The following is a 17,882-nucleotide window of genomic DNA, read 5'->3' as shown; positions in this document are numbered from 1 at the left end:
AAAGACAAATATCATATGATTTCCCTCATATGTGGAATTTAAGAAACAGAACAAATGATCAAAGGAAAAGAAAAAAGAAAAAGAGAGAGATAAATCAAAAAGCAGACTTTAATTATAGAGAACAAACTGATAGTTACCAGAAGGGAGGGTGATGAATTGATGGGTTAAAGATGTGATGGGGATTAAGGAGTGCACTTGTTGTGATGACCATCAGGTGACGTATGGAATTCTTGAACCACTATATTGTACACCTGAAACTAATATTACACTGTATTTTAACTAACTGATATTAAAACAAAACTTTCATAGTAAAAAGAAAAGAACTTACACTGTGTATAAACCTTCTTTCAAATAGCATCTTATTTCATTAACATGGAAGTGTTTGTAAAATTATGTGCAAAGGCATGTGGGAATAGCCTATCCTTAACTCATTAAAATACATTTTGGGGGGGAAGAGAAAGCTGGAATGTTCCAAATAAAAGCCATGGATCTTTCACTTTAAATTCTATTTGGACTAAATGCTATGTGTTTCTATCTCTATCTCCTGTAGAGGTTTCTGTTATTGCCCCCAATTCCCTTCACACACTCTTTTCCATCACATGGAAATAGTCACTCATCAAAACTTATCCAGTAGTTGTGTGTATTATGGCACGTGCACATGAATTTGGAGAGCAGAATCCTTTAGTTTAAATCTTGCTCTGTAATCAATTAATTCAAGTACTATTGTTCAAAAGGTATGTCTTTGAGCTATCCACATTAGAATCACCTAGAGCACTCATTTAAAAATATTTATTTCTGAGAAGTGGACTATATCTGAGATCTTTGAATCAGAATATCTGAAGATTCTGCCTTTGTTCATATTATTGCCTTGTTCTAGAATGTCCTTTATCTCTGCATAAATTCTGCACATCTTTTAGGGTTCAGCTAAAAGTAGCCTACTCTACAAAGCCATCCTTGATCCACTTCCTTCCAATAGATGGCTCTTCCCTAAAATTATGGCACAGGATGGCAGATGCATCAAAACTGCAATATAGGAGAATTTGGGGGGAACTCAGATAGGTCATCCAGGAAAAGATGGTAGGAAGCACCTAAGACTTGCACTTAAATTTGTACTTATATTTAGAAACCTGAGCTGAAAATGCTACAAATAACTAAGTAATCAACCACATAGCATCTGTGCTTGGAGAAGAGATTAGTGACAATTTCACAAAAGAATCTTAGGATAAAAATGAAACAAAATGGGTGGGCTTCTAGGCAAAAACACATACAATAACAGAGAGGGAAGTAGTGGTAAAGACTTTTATTGGGAAGATGATAGATAATATCCTAGTTGGGCATATACAGTTATCAGAATACTATAGCCTTAGGGTAAGGTAAGCATAATGATGTAAGATATGAAAATACAAGGTTGACAGAGATATGTAGAACAGTCAGTGCCATGGATAAATCTATTATTAAATGGTAGAATTGGGGTATGAACTCAGGTGGGACTAATTCCAAATCCTATTCTCTAAGCATCTCAATTATGTCTTTGTTTAAACTATTCCTTTACCCTAGAATATCCTCCCCCTCTATCTTTGCCTGTGAGAAGCATATCCTATCTTCAACATCACAGCACCTTTCCCAAGCTGCTTGGGCCACCCCACTCTGACAGTACCAACTGACACTTTCCCTGTTACTCTCCTTCCCCTTTTATTTGAGGAGCATGCAGGTGCACATGAGGGCTCTTCTGCTGAAATCTACAGCAGCTCAGGGTAAAACGTACCAAGGAATAATCTGCATTTCTTGGGAGGCCGGGATACAGAAAGCTTTGTCTGGGACCAAGTAAGGTCTGGGGAATACCTATATCACCACCACCTACTTGAAAAGCATACTTTGGGGCCACAGCCCACATCTCTTCAATCAGAATCTTTAGTTCAAGGCATAGAAATTTTCGTTTTCAACAAGAACCAGCAATTCTAGTTCTTCTAGAGGGCTGACCAAAACACTAAGTCCTTGCTCATTTCAAATGCTTCAATTTTATTAAGACAGCACAAGTAATTCTCAGTTTATTTTCTTTAGCATTAAAAACAGGAACAAAAGCACTAATTTGAAAAGATATATGCACTTCTATGTTTATTACAGCATTATTTACAATAGTCAAGATATGAAAAAAACTTAAGTATCCATAAATGGATGAAAACACTTAAGTGTCCATAAATGGATGCAGTGGTAAATAAGATGTGGTGTATGTATGTGTGTGTATATGTACACATACACACACACACACACACACGCACACACACACACACGGATGGACATTGAGTGCATTATGCTGAATGAAATAAGTCAGACAGAGAAAGACAAATAGCATATAATTTCACTTACATGTGAAATCTAAAAAACAAAACAAACTGACAAACAAAAACAGAAATAGACTTATAAATACAGCAACAAACTGGTGGTTGCCAGAGGAGAGAGGGGTGAAAGAATGAGCCAAAAAAAAAGCAATAAAAAACCAGAGGTATGAATTGTAATTATTTAATCTGGGGCAAATAGTAAGCAACATTTGCCATCTCTCCTCTGTTCAGTTGTCCCACTTGTGGATCCCTAGTTACACCAGTTTTAGAAAGAGTTCTTAAGAAAGATCAAGTTAAAACAATCCAATAAAAACAAATAGGAAGTCAGCCAAAATATTAGCTGAATGTCAAATTTGAGTCTGTTTTCCAGTCATAAACCACAAGGAAAAAGACATTATATTGCAAATTAAAATTCTAACTGATAAACTTAAGAAATGTAATAAGCTAGATTTTCCCACATTCTAAGAATATAAATTCAGCTGATTGCAATGTGTGTAAATATCCTTACAATTTCTTTGATAACATAGAAACAAACAAAAAAATAACTCTTGTTTATTTATAAACAGGGAGAGGTATTACTAATTTTAAATTCATGGTGGATGGACTGGCTGCTGCCAACTTACGTCCCTTGATTCCTAAGACCATAATTCAGCAGTCTCCTCTTTCCTACTGGGAAAAAATAATGGCACATTTTTCCTTGAGCTGCTAATTGCCCGTGCAAAATTCATGCATTAATGGTACTCCAGTATTGTATTTTCTTATTTTTTAGATATGCTGATTCAACACAAATATATATGTAAATACATCTTGCCATGATTAGTTGGCTTTTTATTAGAGTCATGATTAATATTTTGCAATATAAATGTTCTGAAATGCAAATTCATTATTTTGTCATGTCAAAATTTTCATATAGTATTTGCAAATTAGATCCCAAGAAAGGTATAGAAATATTGTGTATGCTTAACTCCATTAATAAATTTGGGAAGTAGTTGATTCCTAATCTTAAGACCAATATATTAATACTTGGACTTGACAATAAAAAATTACCCTGGTAAATCTCTGTTGTTCTCAGTGAATGTGTAACTTTGAACTAGTGTCAAATGATTTACTATTATGAATGAAAATGAGGAGATTGTTTATGTCTGGGGAGGAACATGTACTCTTATAAAATAGCAAATATGCAGTGGTGACTGGCTGGTACACGTAATCTCAAAACATGTGTAATTTGAATACAATTACCCTGAAGAATTGTTAATAGTTACTTACATTTAAGACACACCTACTTATTTTTGATGCACTTTTTATTCAATGAATTGCACTATCCTTCAGAGAAAGTAAGAATACATTATATAAATAAGACTGTGCCTTATCCCATTTATAGTTAAGAGTGTTTTATGGTTTGCCTCCTCCCCCCCATGTTAATCTGTTTCATTTCTTAAATTCCACGTATGAGTGAAATCATATGGTATTTGTTTTTCTCTAACTTATTTACCCTCTAACTCCAACCATGTTGTTGCAAATGGCAATATTTCATTCTTTTTTATGGTGGAATAATATTCTATTGTATATATAAACCACAACATCTTTATCCATTCATTAGTTGATGGACATTTGGGCTCTTTTCATAATTTGGCTATTGTTGATAATGCTGCTATAAATATGGGGGTGCATGTACCCCTTCAAAGTGTATTTTTGAATCTTTTGGTTAAATGCCTAGTAATGCAATTGCTTGGTAATAGGATAACTCTATTTTTAACTTTTTGAGGAACCTCCATACTGTTTTCCAGATTAGCTGTACTAGTTTACATTCCCAACAGTGTAAGAGAGTTCCCCTTTCTCTGCATCCTTGTGAACATCTGTTGTTTCCTGTGCTGTTAATTTTAGCCATTCTGACAGGTGTGACATGGTATCTCATCATGGTTCTGATTTTTATTTCCCTGATAATGAGTGATGTTGAGCATCTTTTCATGTGTTTGTTAGCCATTAGAATGTCTTCTTTGAAAAAAAAAGTCTATTCATGTCTTCTGCCTATTTCTTAACTGGTTTATTTGTTTTGGAGGGTGTTAAGTTTGATAAGTTCTTTATAGACTTTGGATACTAATCCTTTATCAGATATGTCACTTGCAAATATCTATCTAGACTACCTCTTAGTTTTGTTAATTGTTTCCTTCTTTGTGGAGAAGCTTTTTGTCTTAATGAAGTTCCAATAGTTCGTTTTTGATGTGTTTCCTTGCCTCCGATGATGTGTCTAGTAAGGAAGTTGCTATGGCCAAGGACAAAGACGTTGCTGTCTGTGTTCTCCTCTAGGATTTTGATGGTTAACTGCGTTGCGTTTAGGTCTTTCATCTATCTCGAATTTATTTTTGTGTATGGTGTAAGAAAGTAATCCAGTTTCTTTTTTTTTTTGCTTGTTGCTGTACAGTTTTCCCAAGGCCATTAGTGTAGGAGACTCTTAGTTTTTAATCTCAATTATTGGATTTTTCATTTTGGCCTGACTAGTTTTTAAGTCTTTTATCTCTGTGGTAAGGGACTTCCTAGTGTCCTCTATGCTTTTCTCAAGTCCAGCTAGTATCCTTATGATTGTTCCTTTAAATTCTGGACCAGGCATATTACTTATATCTGTTTTAATTAGATCCTTGTCCATGATTTTTTGTTGTTTATTTGGGGATGAGTTCCTCCATCTTAGTTTTTGTCTAGTACTCTGCTTCTTTTGTATTTTAGGAAAGCCTATTATTTTTCCTGCTACTTAGAGTAATAGCTTTTGAAGAAGAGGTCTTATACTGTCTAGGGCCTGGCACTTCAGGAAGTTTCTCTGGTGTATGCTGTGTGCACTCTGCTGCTGTGTTTTGACTGCTCTTTCCCTCAGGTCAGTCCTCTGTAGAGTTTCTCCTTGCTTGCAGTGGGGGGTGTTTGGACCGTGGCCAGAATGTGGTGAGTTTTAACTAGGTGTGCTCTGGTCTGCTTATTACAAGGGACCTGATGCTATTTCCACAAAACCTGCAGCTTTGCAGAAATCTATAGTTAATTGACCTAGTGCATGTGGGGGCTTTGTCCTGTTCTTCTGGGGGAGGGCCTACTGCTATGGTTCTCAGGCACACTTGCCAGAGAAAACCAGTCCCTGCAGATCACAGGGGGTGGGCTTGGTGTAAGAGGTTTAGGCCACCATTGTTAGTGCTATGCTACTTACTGATATTAGGTTATACTGTAGGTTGGGGGAGAGAAATGGTCCCAGATCTCTCCTTCATCCCATGAAAGGGAAGTTCACACCTGTCCACTGTCTGGGAAGCCATCCAAGAAGAGGGAACAATTTCTCCTTGTCTGTTCCTGGTGTTCCTGACATCCCTGCCTTAACCCTGTGTCCAATCCCTCTACCTACCCGGCAGTGCTGTGCACTTGTGTTCTATCCCAGACAGGCTGGCTGAGTTTTAGAACTCCAAACTTTAGGGACCTGGCATAGCATGGACCCATGCTGGTCTTCTGCGGAGGGTCTCCCCACACAGGGACTGATGCACTTTTGTCCTAGAAGGGCAGTCCCACCAAAGTGCATGGGCATGGACTTTCTAGTAAAGTGCAGCAAAGGGCCCATGCCCAGGTTAGTTGCCTTCAGCAGGTGTCTCTGCATCTATGCTGAGGGGCTGGGGAGGGTAATGGTGTCTTCTGGCTTTTTTTTTCTCTGAAAATGCAATGGCACCTCTCATAGATGCACTCCAAGAAGGGAGAACTGTCTCTCTCAGTGTGTCCCAGGTAATCTTCAGATCGCACTGTCCGCTCCCAGGCTATTTGTCCTCCTTCTCCACAGGAGCACTGCAGTGTCCTCAGGGCTCCACACCAGCCACTCTGTGGCCCTCTAAAACTCTAGTCTTTGATCCCTTCTGGTTTTAAAAGCATACAAAAATCAGCCCTTCTAATTTTCTCAGTCAATGGCTTTGGGGGAGTGTTTTCCTTGTGCAATTCCCTGTGAGCTCCTCTCTTTTTTTCTCTCTCTCCCTCTCACTGGGGCTCCCTCACCTCCACAACCCCTAACATCCACTTATCCCCCAAATCACATCTCTGAACCTCCTACCTTCCATGATGTTGCTTCTTCTCTCCCTCTAGTCATGCAGTTTGTTCTGTCATCAGATTGATTTCTTGGGTATTCAAAATGATTTGATATTTATCTAGCTGTGTTCAAAGGACCAGGCAAGCCTAGGGTCCTCCTACTACTCAACCATCTTGGGTCCTCTTCTGTGCTTTATCCCATTTAATAATATACTATGGTTTAGTAGTTCAGTGATAAAATCCTTCAATTAAAAAGAGCTAAGTTTAAAATCCCATTTATAGCACTTATTCTAGCCTTGTTACCTTGCATAAGTTAGTTAACCTCTCCAAACAACAAAATTTTATCTTATGTAAACTAAAGAAAATAGTTATAGCAACCTCATGGAGTAGTTTTGGAGATTGAATGAATAAGTGTAATGATTCATGAAATTAACAAATATAAGGAGAATACTACAATGTGCCTGACACAAAATAAGCACTCAATAAATGCTATTATTGTTATTATTATTATTATTATTATTAATTATTTCCAAATTTGTAGCTAATTTTTTGTGAGTGGGGTAGGATAGGGGTCAAGTTTAATTCTTTTACATGTGAATATCCATTTTTTTTCAACACCATTTACTGAAGACACTTTCTTTTCTCAATTGTGTATTCTCGGCTCCTTTGTCAAATATTTGTTGACAGCATATGTATGGGTTTACCTTTAGGCTTCTGTTTTTGTTCCATTGATATGTATGTCTGTTTTTATGCCATTACCATACTGTTTTTTATTGCCACAGCTTTATAATATCGTTTCAAATCCAAAAGTGCCTTCAGTTTTGTTCTTCTTTCCCAGGAATTCTTTGGCTATTTGGGATTCTTTTGTGATTCCATACAAATTTTAGGATTGTTCTTTTGACTTCTGTAAAGATGTCATTGGAGTCTTGATTGGGATTGCATTGAAACTGCAGATGACCTTGAGTAATACCAACATTATAACAACATTAATTATTCCAATCCATAAACATGTGATATCTTTCCATTTGTTTGTTCTCCTCAATATCTTTCATCAGTGTCTTATAGTTTTCAATATAGAGATCTTTCACTTCCTTGGTTAAATTTAATCCTAAATATTTTTGTTTGTCTGTTTTTGATGTGGTTGTAAATGGAATCATTTTCCTTATTTTTTCAAGATAATGCATTGTTATTGTATAGAAATGCCACTGATTTTTATATGTTAATATTGTATCCTACAACTTAACTGGATTCGATGATTAATTCTAAGAATTTTTTGGTGGAAACTTAGTATTTTCTATATATAGAATCATGTCTTCTGCAAACAAAGATAAATTTCACTTCTTCCTTTCTAATTCTATTTCTTTTTCTTGCCTGATTGCTCTAGCTGACATGGTAGCAACCTAAGTGTCCATTGACTGATGACTGGATAAAGGAAAGATGGTGGTCACACACACACACACACACACACACACACACACACACACACTGGAATACTATGCAGCCATAAAAAAGAAGAAAATCCTGACACTTGCAAGAACATGGATGGATCTTAAGAGCACTATGCTAAGTGAAATAAGTTAGAGAAAGAAAAATACTGTATGATCTCACTTATATATAGAATCTAAAAAAGAACGAAACAACACATAGAAAGGGATCAAATTTTTGTTTACCAAAGATAGAAAGTAGGGGATGGGGAGATTGGATTGAAGTTAGGCAAAAGGTACAAACTTACAGTTATAAAATAAATACTGGGGATGTAATCTACAACATGATGACTATAGTCAACGCTGCTCTATGGTATATTTGGAAGTTGCTAAAAGAGCAAATCCTAAAATTTTTTATCACAAAGAAAAATAATTATTTGTAATTATATTAGGTAATGATTGTTAACTAAACTTCTTATTGTAATCATCACAGTATATGTATGTCAGGTCATTATGCTGTAGACCTTAAACTTACATATGCTGTATGTCAATTATATCTCAATACAACTGAAAAAAAAAATAAAAATGACTTGTGGCAATAATATTTTGCTTTTGTCAAATGTTTCTGAAGAATTTATAGCTCATATCTGATTTGATGAGACAAAATTGATTTTATTATATGAACATTTAACTTTTATTTTACTTCAGCTACATATGGAACAAATGTTGAACAAGAAATAAATGAAAGACTGTAAGACATTCAATACAGAAAAGCCACAGTGATTAAAAGCTAACATTATTTTGCCTGCATTATGGCTTTGGCCTACCATATTATCTTTTTTTCCTTCCTTAAATTACCTCAAAAATAGACCTACAACTAAAACCAAAAATAAATTATATAAATAAAAATTTAAAAGTCGTTAAGATGGTGAAAGAAAAGAGACCCATTTATATTTTGGGTGAGATTAATAGATGCTTGCCTCAATAAAAAAAAAGAAAAACAACATTATTTTCCGTTTTATTATATTTTTTATGTTTCTAAATATAAACTTGATATTTGAGAATATCAGTACAACTAAGTATCTTTTTTAATGTACTTTGTTAGAAATTAGGGTTTACAGTAGTGCAATTGCTGGGTCATAGGGTAGCTATATTTTTGACTTTTTGAGGAAACTCCAAACACTGTTTTCCAGTGTCTATACCAGCTTGCATTCTCACCAGCAATGTAAAAAGGTTGCCCTTTTCCCACATCCTTGCCAACATTTGTTGTTTCCTGCCTTGTTAATTTTTGGCATTCTAACCAGTGTAAGGTGGTATCACAATGTGTTTTTTGTTTTGTTTTGTTTTAAGATTTTATTTATTTATTTATTAGAGAGAGAGAAAGCACATGTGAGACAGAGCACAAGTGGGGGGGAGGAGCAGAGGGAGAGGGAGAAGCAGGCTCCCCTTTGAGCAGGGAGCCCAACTCGGGGCTTGATCCCAGGACCCCAGGATTATGACCTGGGCCGAAGGCAGACACTTAACCTACTGAGCCACCCAGGTGCCCCTCAGTGTGGTTTTGATTTGAATTTCCCTGATGGCTAGTGATGTTGAGCATTTTTTCATGCATTTGTTAGCCATTTGTATGTGTCCTTGGAGAAGTGTTTGTTCATGTCTTCTGTCAATTTTTTGACTTGATTATTTGTTCATAGCAGAAATGTCCACAATAGCCAAATTGTGGAAGGAGCCGAGATGCCCTCCAACAGATGAATAGGTAAAGAAGATGTGGTTCATATATACAATGGAATATTAGCCATCAGAAAGGATAAATACCTATCATTTGCATCAATGTGGTTGGAACTGGAGGGGATTATGCTGAGTGAAAGAAGTCAAGCAGAGAAAGACAATTATCATATGGTTTCACTCATATGTGGAACATAAGGAATAGCATGGGGGACCATAGGGGAAGGAAGGAAAAACTGAAGGGGGAGAAATCAGAGAGGGAGACAAACCATGAGAGACTATGGACTCTGGAAAACACATTGAGGGTTTCAGAGGGGAGGGAGCTGAGGGGATGGGTTAGCCTGGGCATGGGTATTAGGGAGGACACATATTGCAATGAGTACTGGGTGTTATATGCAAACAATGAATCATGGAACACTACATCAAAAACTAAGGATATACTGTATGGTGACTAAAATAATAAAAAAAAGAAAAGAAAAAAAAGAGAAGAGAAGAGAAGAGAGAAAAGAAAAGAAAAGAAAAAAGAAAAGAAAAGAAAAGAAAAGAAAAGAAAAAAAGAAAAGAAAAGAAAAGAAAAGAAAAGAAAAGAAAAGAAAAGAAAAGAAAAGAAAAGAAAATCTTGGATTAAGATGTGGAGAATCTAGAGGCGAGGACACCAGTTAAGAGGCTGTAAAAGTAGGAGACGTCAGAATTAATTGGGGCCTTGTTGCAAACAGATTCAAGCCCATTTAGTGTTTTGTTGTTGTTGTTTTGTTTTGTTTTGTTTTAATTTCTAGGTATTTTGCCAATGATGAGCATGCTCCATATACCACTGGATTTTTTAAAATAAATGATTTCATGTTTTTCTCCTAAAAAAGAGAAATTAGGGTTTAACAATTTGTTTCTATCCTTAAATTAATTATATTTGCAATGTGGTTTACTTTATCCTTACTAATCACTGGTAGGTTCTATTATTTTCCTGCTAGATTATCCTCATCACACTCTATTATCAAATAAGTGAAAAGGTAATGCTGAAGTCTATATATTAAAATGAAATTCGATAGACCATTAATAAATTTCTGTGTGAATAACCATGCATTTTAAATAGCTGACAGAAAAGCAATACTGTTACCCACTCCATTAAATTAGAATATCCATGCACATTAGAATAATAGAGTTTTATGATTCCCATGTAATTGATTTTTGAAAAAGGAACAGTCTCTATTATGAAAAATTGGAAAAACTAAAATCTAACAAAGAAAGTAATCAGCATGATACTAAGTACTAAATTGAAAAAACGCGTAAGAGCTAATAATAAATTTGACTACACAGCTTGTAATTAAAACATTTTATAAATAGTCCATTTAATGAAATAATACAGTAGACATAAGGTATTGAAACCCTTTTTGAAATATAAAGTTACTTAAATCTAATAAAATTTGGAGCATTGTTAATTTGTAGTAGGAATTGATTATCCCAGGTTGTTGTAGAAGCCTTAATATTTAGGAGGTACTGCTTGATTTGGGAGACAATTGAAATAATTTTCTTCTTAAGGGTCAGTATTATAAATATAAACACAACACAGAAAATTATAGTTTGCAAAGTGCTTTTACACACATTATCTTATTCGTGTGTTATAACAATCTGGTGATATAAGCATTACTAGTTACATTTTACACATAAGAAAGTTCAAAGGAGATATAACTTGTTCAAGGTCACATTGGAAATAATTGGTAAAGATGGAAATCAGGTTCAGATCGCCATGTCCTATACTACATAGACAATGAATGCCACATCTGCACTATCAGCTTGAAATTCACCTTCATACTCATCTTTGCCGTAATTATTTTCTTTGGCCAAGTTGCTTTGCTTCACACCAACAAGGAGCTCATAATTTCAAGTTCCAGCCACAAACTGCTTTTATGTGCTTTATAAGGTTAAATCTAGTGAATGTTTTAGTCACATCTGATTCTTGCTCTACATAAGACACCCAATTCTTCTTGTTACAGATGAAATTATTTGTACAAGACTTTTTAATATTGATCCTGATACTCATCCTCCAATGATAAATTTTCTTTTGAAATGTAATATTGAACACTTACAGTAATAACCTGAATCAATTAGGGGAGGCAACTACATTTACACATCAATATTTAGTCACTGCAGAAAATTTAAATGTCCTTAGGCAATCCATTCAATCTTAAGTATAGTTATTTATTTTGCTACCAATATGTTTTGTTTATGAAAATATTAAATTTACACACAATTGATGCATAATTCATCATCAATAAGTAATTTATCATTTAAGGAAAACTGCTATTAATTATGCATGTAGTATTTAGCGAATATATATATGTAAAATTCAGTATTAGGTTGCTAAAAGTTTTTCATTGACAAATGAGATCAATAATGTCTCAATTTATCTTTTATTTAAATTATGAGTAATTATGATTTGGTAACTCAAACTCATTGGAACATCTTTTTCAATTTTTCCTAATTACAACATATTACTTGTGAGGTTTTTTTTTTAATTCTGTCATGTTTCTAGAATTACACTATTATGGAATAAATGTAGTAGTTTCATGACACGGATTAAGGTAAAGTAGGGTCATAAATCCCATTTCTAATTATAACCTTCTTTGCATAGTTGTATGTCCATTGATTAAGCAAATAGGTACTAGGTTTACTGGTATGCAATTTATTTTAAGTTCAATAAGTTATGGTTATCAGTTTTGGGAACTGGTTGTTATTTCTCTAACATTCAACATCTTTGGTTAACCTAAAATAAAATGCTAATTTGTGATACTAAGTTAAAAGAAACCAGTAGTGTTTACAAAAATATATCAATGTTTTCTTGAATATACGTCTCAGATTGTCACATAAAGACACTTTTCCTTATAACATTGATCAGCTCTATTTTTTTATATTGTTTTGTTTTATTCCACTTATGGATAGAAATTACAAATTATATATAGAAATTGTGGTGATTTTCTTCCAAATCACTTTTCTATTTATCAAATATTTTCATTATTATGAGAGGAGCATTCATTCAGACCATCTCAAATCTTCAAACTAGATATCTTCAGCTATATGTTTAATAGTGCTATGCAGGGAAATATTCTTCCACAGGCACAAAAAACCTTAACCAGACCCACTCTTGTTTTTCCTTAAGCAAATAAAAGTGAATTTAGCTTTTTATTGGAAATCTCAGAAGAGAAAATTTAAAAGATTTTGAGTTATTTAATTATTCTTATGGTAATAGCTTATTGATTGGAAATGAACCATGAATTAAGATTCAGTGATCTATGTTTCTCTAAGTAAATATGTTTAAACACTGATCAGCCCTGACCCTGGCAATAAAAGTCAACTACTCGCAAGTTTAGTTTTAGCCAATTCTTAAACTAACAATAAACAAATATAGTAATATATTGATACGCTAGTCACCATATATTACATCATTAGTTTTTGATGTAGTGTTCCATGATTCATTGTTTACATATAACACCCAGGGCTCCATGCAATACATGCCCTCCTTAATACCATTCACCAGGCTGGCCCATCCCTGTGCCACCCTCCCCTTTAAAACCCTCAGTTTGGTTCCCAGAGTCCATAGTCTCCACTGGTTCATGGCCCTCTCTGTTTACCCCCCCTTCATTTTTCCCTTCCTTCTGCTAACAACCTCCCTGCTATTCTTTATGTTCCACAAATGAGTGAAACTTTATGATAATTGTTTTTCTCTGCTTATTTCACTTAGCAAAAATCACCATTCCCATCCATGTTGATGCAAATGTGGGGTAATCATTCCTTCTGATGGTTGAGTAATATTCCACTGTGTATATGGATTACATCTTCTTTATCCATTCATCTGTTGAAGAGCATCTTGGCTCCTTCCACCATTTGGCTACTATGGACAATGCTGCTATGAACATTGGGGTGCATATGCCCCTTCCTTTCACTACATCTGTATCTTTGGGGTAAATATCCAGTAGTGCAATTGCTGAGTCAAAGGGTAGCTCTATTTCTAATTTTTTGAGGAACCTCCACACTGTTTTCCAAAGTGGCTGTACCAACTTGCATTCGCACCAAGAGTGTAAGAGGGATCCCCTTTGTCCACATCTTCTCCAAAATTTGTTCTTTCCAGCCTTGTTAATTTTTTGCAATTCTAACTGGTGTGAGGTGGTATCTCAGTGTGGTTTTCATTTGAATTTCCCTGATGGCTAATGATTTTGAACATTTTTTCACGTGTATGTTAGCCATTCATATGTCTTCATTGGAAAAGTGTCTGTTCATATATTCTGCCCATTTTTTGATTTGATTATTTGTTTCCCGTGTATTGAGTTTGAGAAGTTCTTTGTAGATCTTGGATACCAGCCTTTGATCTGTACTTTCATTTGCAAATATCTTCTCCCATTCTGTGGGTCGCCTCTTTGTTTTGATGACTGTTTCCTTTGCTGTGCAGAAGCTTTTTATCTTGATGAAGTCCCAACAGGTAATTTTTGCTTTTGTTTCCCTTGCCTTTGGAGATGTGTCATGAAAGAAGTTGCCATGGCCAATGTCAAGGAGGTTACAGCCTATGTTCTCCTCTAGGATTTTGATGGATTCTTGTCTCACATCGAGGTCTTTCATCCATTTGGAGTTTACCTTTGTGTATGGTGTGAGAGAGTGGTCACATTTCATTCTTCTGCATATAACTTTTCAATTTTCCCAGCACCATTTATTGAAGAGACTGTCTTTTTTTCCATTGGATGCTTTTTCCTGCTTTTTCAAAGATTAGTTGACCATAGAGTTGAGGGTCCATTTCTGGAGTCTATATTCTGTTCCATTGGTCTATGTATCTGTTTGTGTGCCAGTACCACGCTCTCTTGGTGAGCACAGCTTTGCAGTATAGCTTGAAATCCGGCAATGTGATGCCCCAGGTTTGTTTTTCTTTTTCAACATTTCCTTGGCAATCCATGGGTCTTTTCTGATTCCAAATATTAGAATTGTTTTTTTCCAGCACTTTGAAAAATGTAACTAATATTTTGATCAGGATGGCATTGAAAGTGTAGATTTCTCTGGGTAGCATAGATATTTTAACTATATTTATTCTTCTGATCCATGAGCATGGAATATTTTTCCATCTTTTTGTGTCTTCTTCAATGTCTTCCATCAGTGTTCTGTAGTTTCTAGAGTATAGATCCTTTACCTCTCTGGTTAAGTGTATTCCAAGATGTCTTATGATTTTTGGTGCTATTGTAAATGGAATGGATTCCCTAATTTATCTTTCTTCAGTCTCATTGTTCGTGTATAGAAATGCAACTGATTTCTGAGCATTGACTTTGTATCTCACCACATTACTGAATTGTTCTATGAGTTCTAGTAATTTGGGGGTGGAGTCTTCTGGGTTTTCCACATAAAGTATCAAGTCATCTGTGAAGAGAGAGAGTTTGACTTCTTCTTTGCCAATTTGAATACCTTTTATTCTTTTTTGTTGTCTGATTGCTGTTGCTAGGGCTTCTAGTACTATGTTGAACAATAAGGGCAAGAATAGGCATCCTTGTCATGTTCCTGATCTTAAAGGAAATGCTCTCAGCTTTTCCCCATTAAGAATGATATTCACTGTGGGCTTTTCATAGATGGTTCCTATAAAAATAAGGCATGTACCTCTCTCCCTACACTCTGAAGTGTTTTAATCAGGAAAGGATGCTGTATTTTGTCATATGCTTTTCCTGTGTCAATGGAGAGGACCATATGATTGTTGTCTCTTCTCTTATCAATGTGTGCTATCACGATGATGGATTTGCGAATGTTGAACCACGCTTGCTTCCCAAGGATGAATCCCATTTGGTCATGATGGACAATGCTGTCAATGTACTGTTGGATCCTATTACCTAGGATCTTGTTGAGAATTTTGACATCCATATTCAGCAGGGATATTGGTCTGTAATTCTCCTTTTTGTTGGGGTCTTTCCGTGGTTTGGGAATCAAGGTAATGATGGTCTCGTAAAACAAGTTTGGAGATTTTCCTTCTGTTTCTATTTTTTGAAACAGCTTGAGGAGAATAGGCATTATTTCTTTATTGAACGTTTGGTAAAATTCCCCAGGGAATCCATCAGGCCCTGGACTCTTGTTTCTTGGGAGGTTTTTGATCACTGCTTTAATACATTAGTGGTTATTGGTCTATTTAGGTTGTCAATTTCTTCCTGTTTCAATCTTAGTAGTTTACAGGTTTCCAGGAAGGCATCCATTTCTTCCAGATTGCTTCATTTATTGGCATATAGTTGTTGATAATAATTTCTAATAATTATTTCTATTTCCTTGGTGGTAGTCATGATCTCTCCCCTTTCTTTCATAATTTTATTTATTTGGGTCCTTCCTCTATTCTTTTGAATAAGTCTGGCCAGTGGCTTGTTGATCTTATTTATTCTTTCAAAGAACCAGCTTCTAGTTTTGTTGATCTGCTCTACTGTGCTCCTGCTTTCTAATTCATTGATCTGCTCTAATCTTAATCAGTTGTCTTTTCATGCATGGTTTAGGCCTGTTCTTCTGTTCCAGCTCCAGCTTCTTGAAGTGAGAATATAAAAACTGCATTTTAGATTTTTTCTATTCTTTTGAGTGAGGCTTGGATAGCTATGTATTTTCCCCATAGGACCGTCTTTGCAGTGTCCCATAGGTTTTGGACTGATGTGCTTTCATTTTCATTGGTTTCCATAAATTGCTAAAGTTCTTCTTTAATTTCCTGGTTTACCCAAATATTCTTAAGCAGTATGGTCCTTAGTTTCCCAGTGTTAGAGTCTTCCAAATTTTTTCTTGTGATTCAGTCCCAGTTTCAAAGCATTGTGGTTTGAGAATATGCAGGGAATAATCTCAGTCTTTTGGTATTGGTTGAGACCTGTTTTGTGACCCAGTATATGGTCTATTCTGGAGAAAGTTCCCTGTGCATTCGAAAAGAATGAGTATTCTGTTGTTTTAGGGTGGAATGTTCTGTATACATCTACAAGGTCCATCTGGTCCAGTATGTCATTCAAAGCTTTTGTTTCTTTGTTGATTTTCTGCTTAGGTGATCTGTCTATTGCTGAGAGTGGAGAGTTGAGGTCCCCTACTATTAACGTATTATTATCTATATGTCTCTTTATTCTCATTAAGAGTTGGCTTGTGTATCTAAGCTGCTCCCCTGTTGGGGGCATACTTATAATTGTTAGATCCTCTTGTTGGATAGCACTTACAAGAGTAATGCAGTGTCCTTCTGCATCTCTAACTACAGTCTTTAGCTTCAAATCTAATTTGTTTGAGATAAGAATTGCTACCCAGGCTTTCTTTTGAAGTCCTTTGGCATGAAAAATGGTTTTCCATCCCGTCACTTTCAGTCAGGATGTTTCTTTAGGTTTAAAGTGAGTGTCTTGTAGATAGCATATGGATGGGTCATGTCTTTTTATCCAGTCTGAAGCTCTGTGTTGTTTTATGGGAACATTTAGGCCATTCACATTGAGAGTGATTATTGAGAGATATTATTTTGATGTTTTCATGTTGCCTGTGAAGTCCTTGTTTCTATAGATTGTTTCTGTAAATTTCTGTTCTGTATCTCTCCTGGGGTCTTTTTACTTTTATAGTATTTCTTGTAGGGCTGGCTTTGTGGTCACATATTCTTTCAGTTTCTGCCAGTCTTGGAGGCTCTTTGTCTCTCCATCCATTCTGAATGACAGCCTTGCTGGATACACTTAGTGCTCTGAATATGTCTTGTCAGCCCTTTCTGGCTAGCCAGGACTCTGTAGACAGGTCTGACATTATTCTGATGTTCCTCCCTCTGTACATAAGGAATCTCTTCCCCCTTGCCACTTTCAAGATTTTATCCTTGGATCTAAGATTTGCAAATTGTACTATTATATGTTGTGGTGTTGGTCTGTTCTCATTGATATTGGTAAGGGTCCTCTCTGACTCTTGGACATGAATACTTGATTCTTTCATCAGATTAGGGAAGTTCTCAGCTGCAATTTGCTCAAATATCTCTTCTAGACCTCTCTCTTTCTCTATCCCCTTTGGGGATCCCGATAATTCTGACACTGGAATGTTTCTTTGAGTCAGTAATCTCCTGTAGCTTTTTTTCTTGAAATTGTAGTCTTTTTCCCTTGTTACCTCCTTTTCCTTCTTTTCTATCATCTCATCCTCTAACTATTTCTTTCTTCTGCTTTCATTTACCCTGGCAGTCAGAGCATCCAGTTTAGACTGCATTTCATTCATAGAATTCTTAATTTATTGAAGATTCATTCTTATTTCAGCCCTCTGAGATTCTCTATTTTCGTTTATATTTTTCTTGAGACTGTACATGATCTTGATAACTATTACTCTGAAATCCATTTTTCATAACTTGGTTATACCCATATCCATTAGTTCTGTGGCAGAG

The 17,882-nt window shown here is 35.5% G+C and overlaps 1 pseudogene; it reads right to left on the bottom strand.

Moving 5' to 3' along the window:
* Nucleotides 1-17,882, bottom strand: part of LOC100465186 — a 46,847-nt pseudogene that overhangs the window by 19,725 nt on the left and 9,240 nt on the right.

Source organism: Ailuropoda melanoleuca, chromosome X, assembly GCF_002007445.2.
Source record: "Ailuropoda melanoleuca isolate Jingjing chromosome X, ASM200744v2, whole genome shotgun sequence".
NCBI lineage: Eukaryota > Metazoa > Chordata > Mammalia > Carnivora > Ursidae > Ailuropoda > Ailuropoda melanoleuca.
Note: the sequence above shows the minus strand (reverse complement) of the source record. Positions and strands in the feature narration are given on the sequence as shown.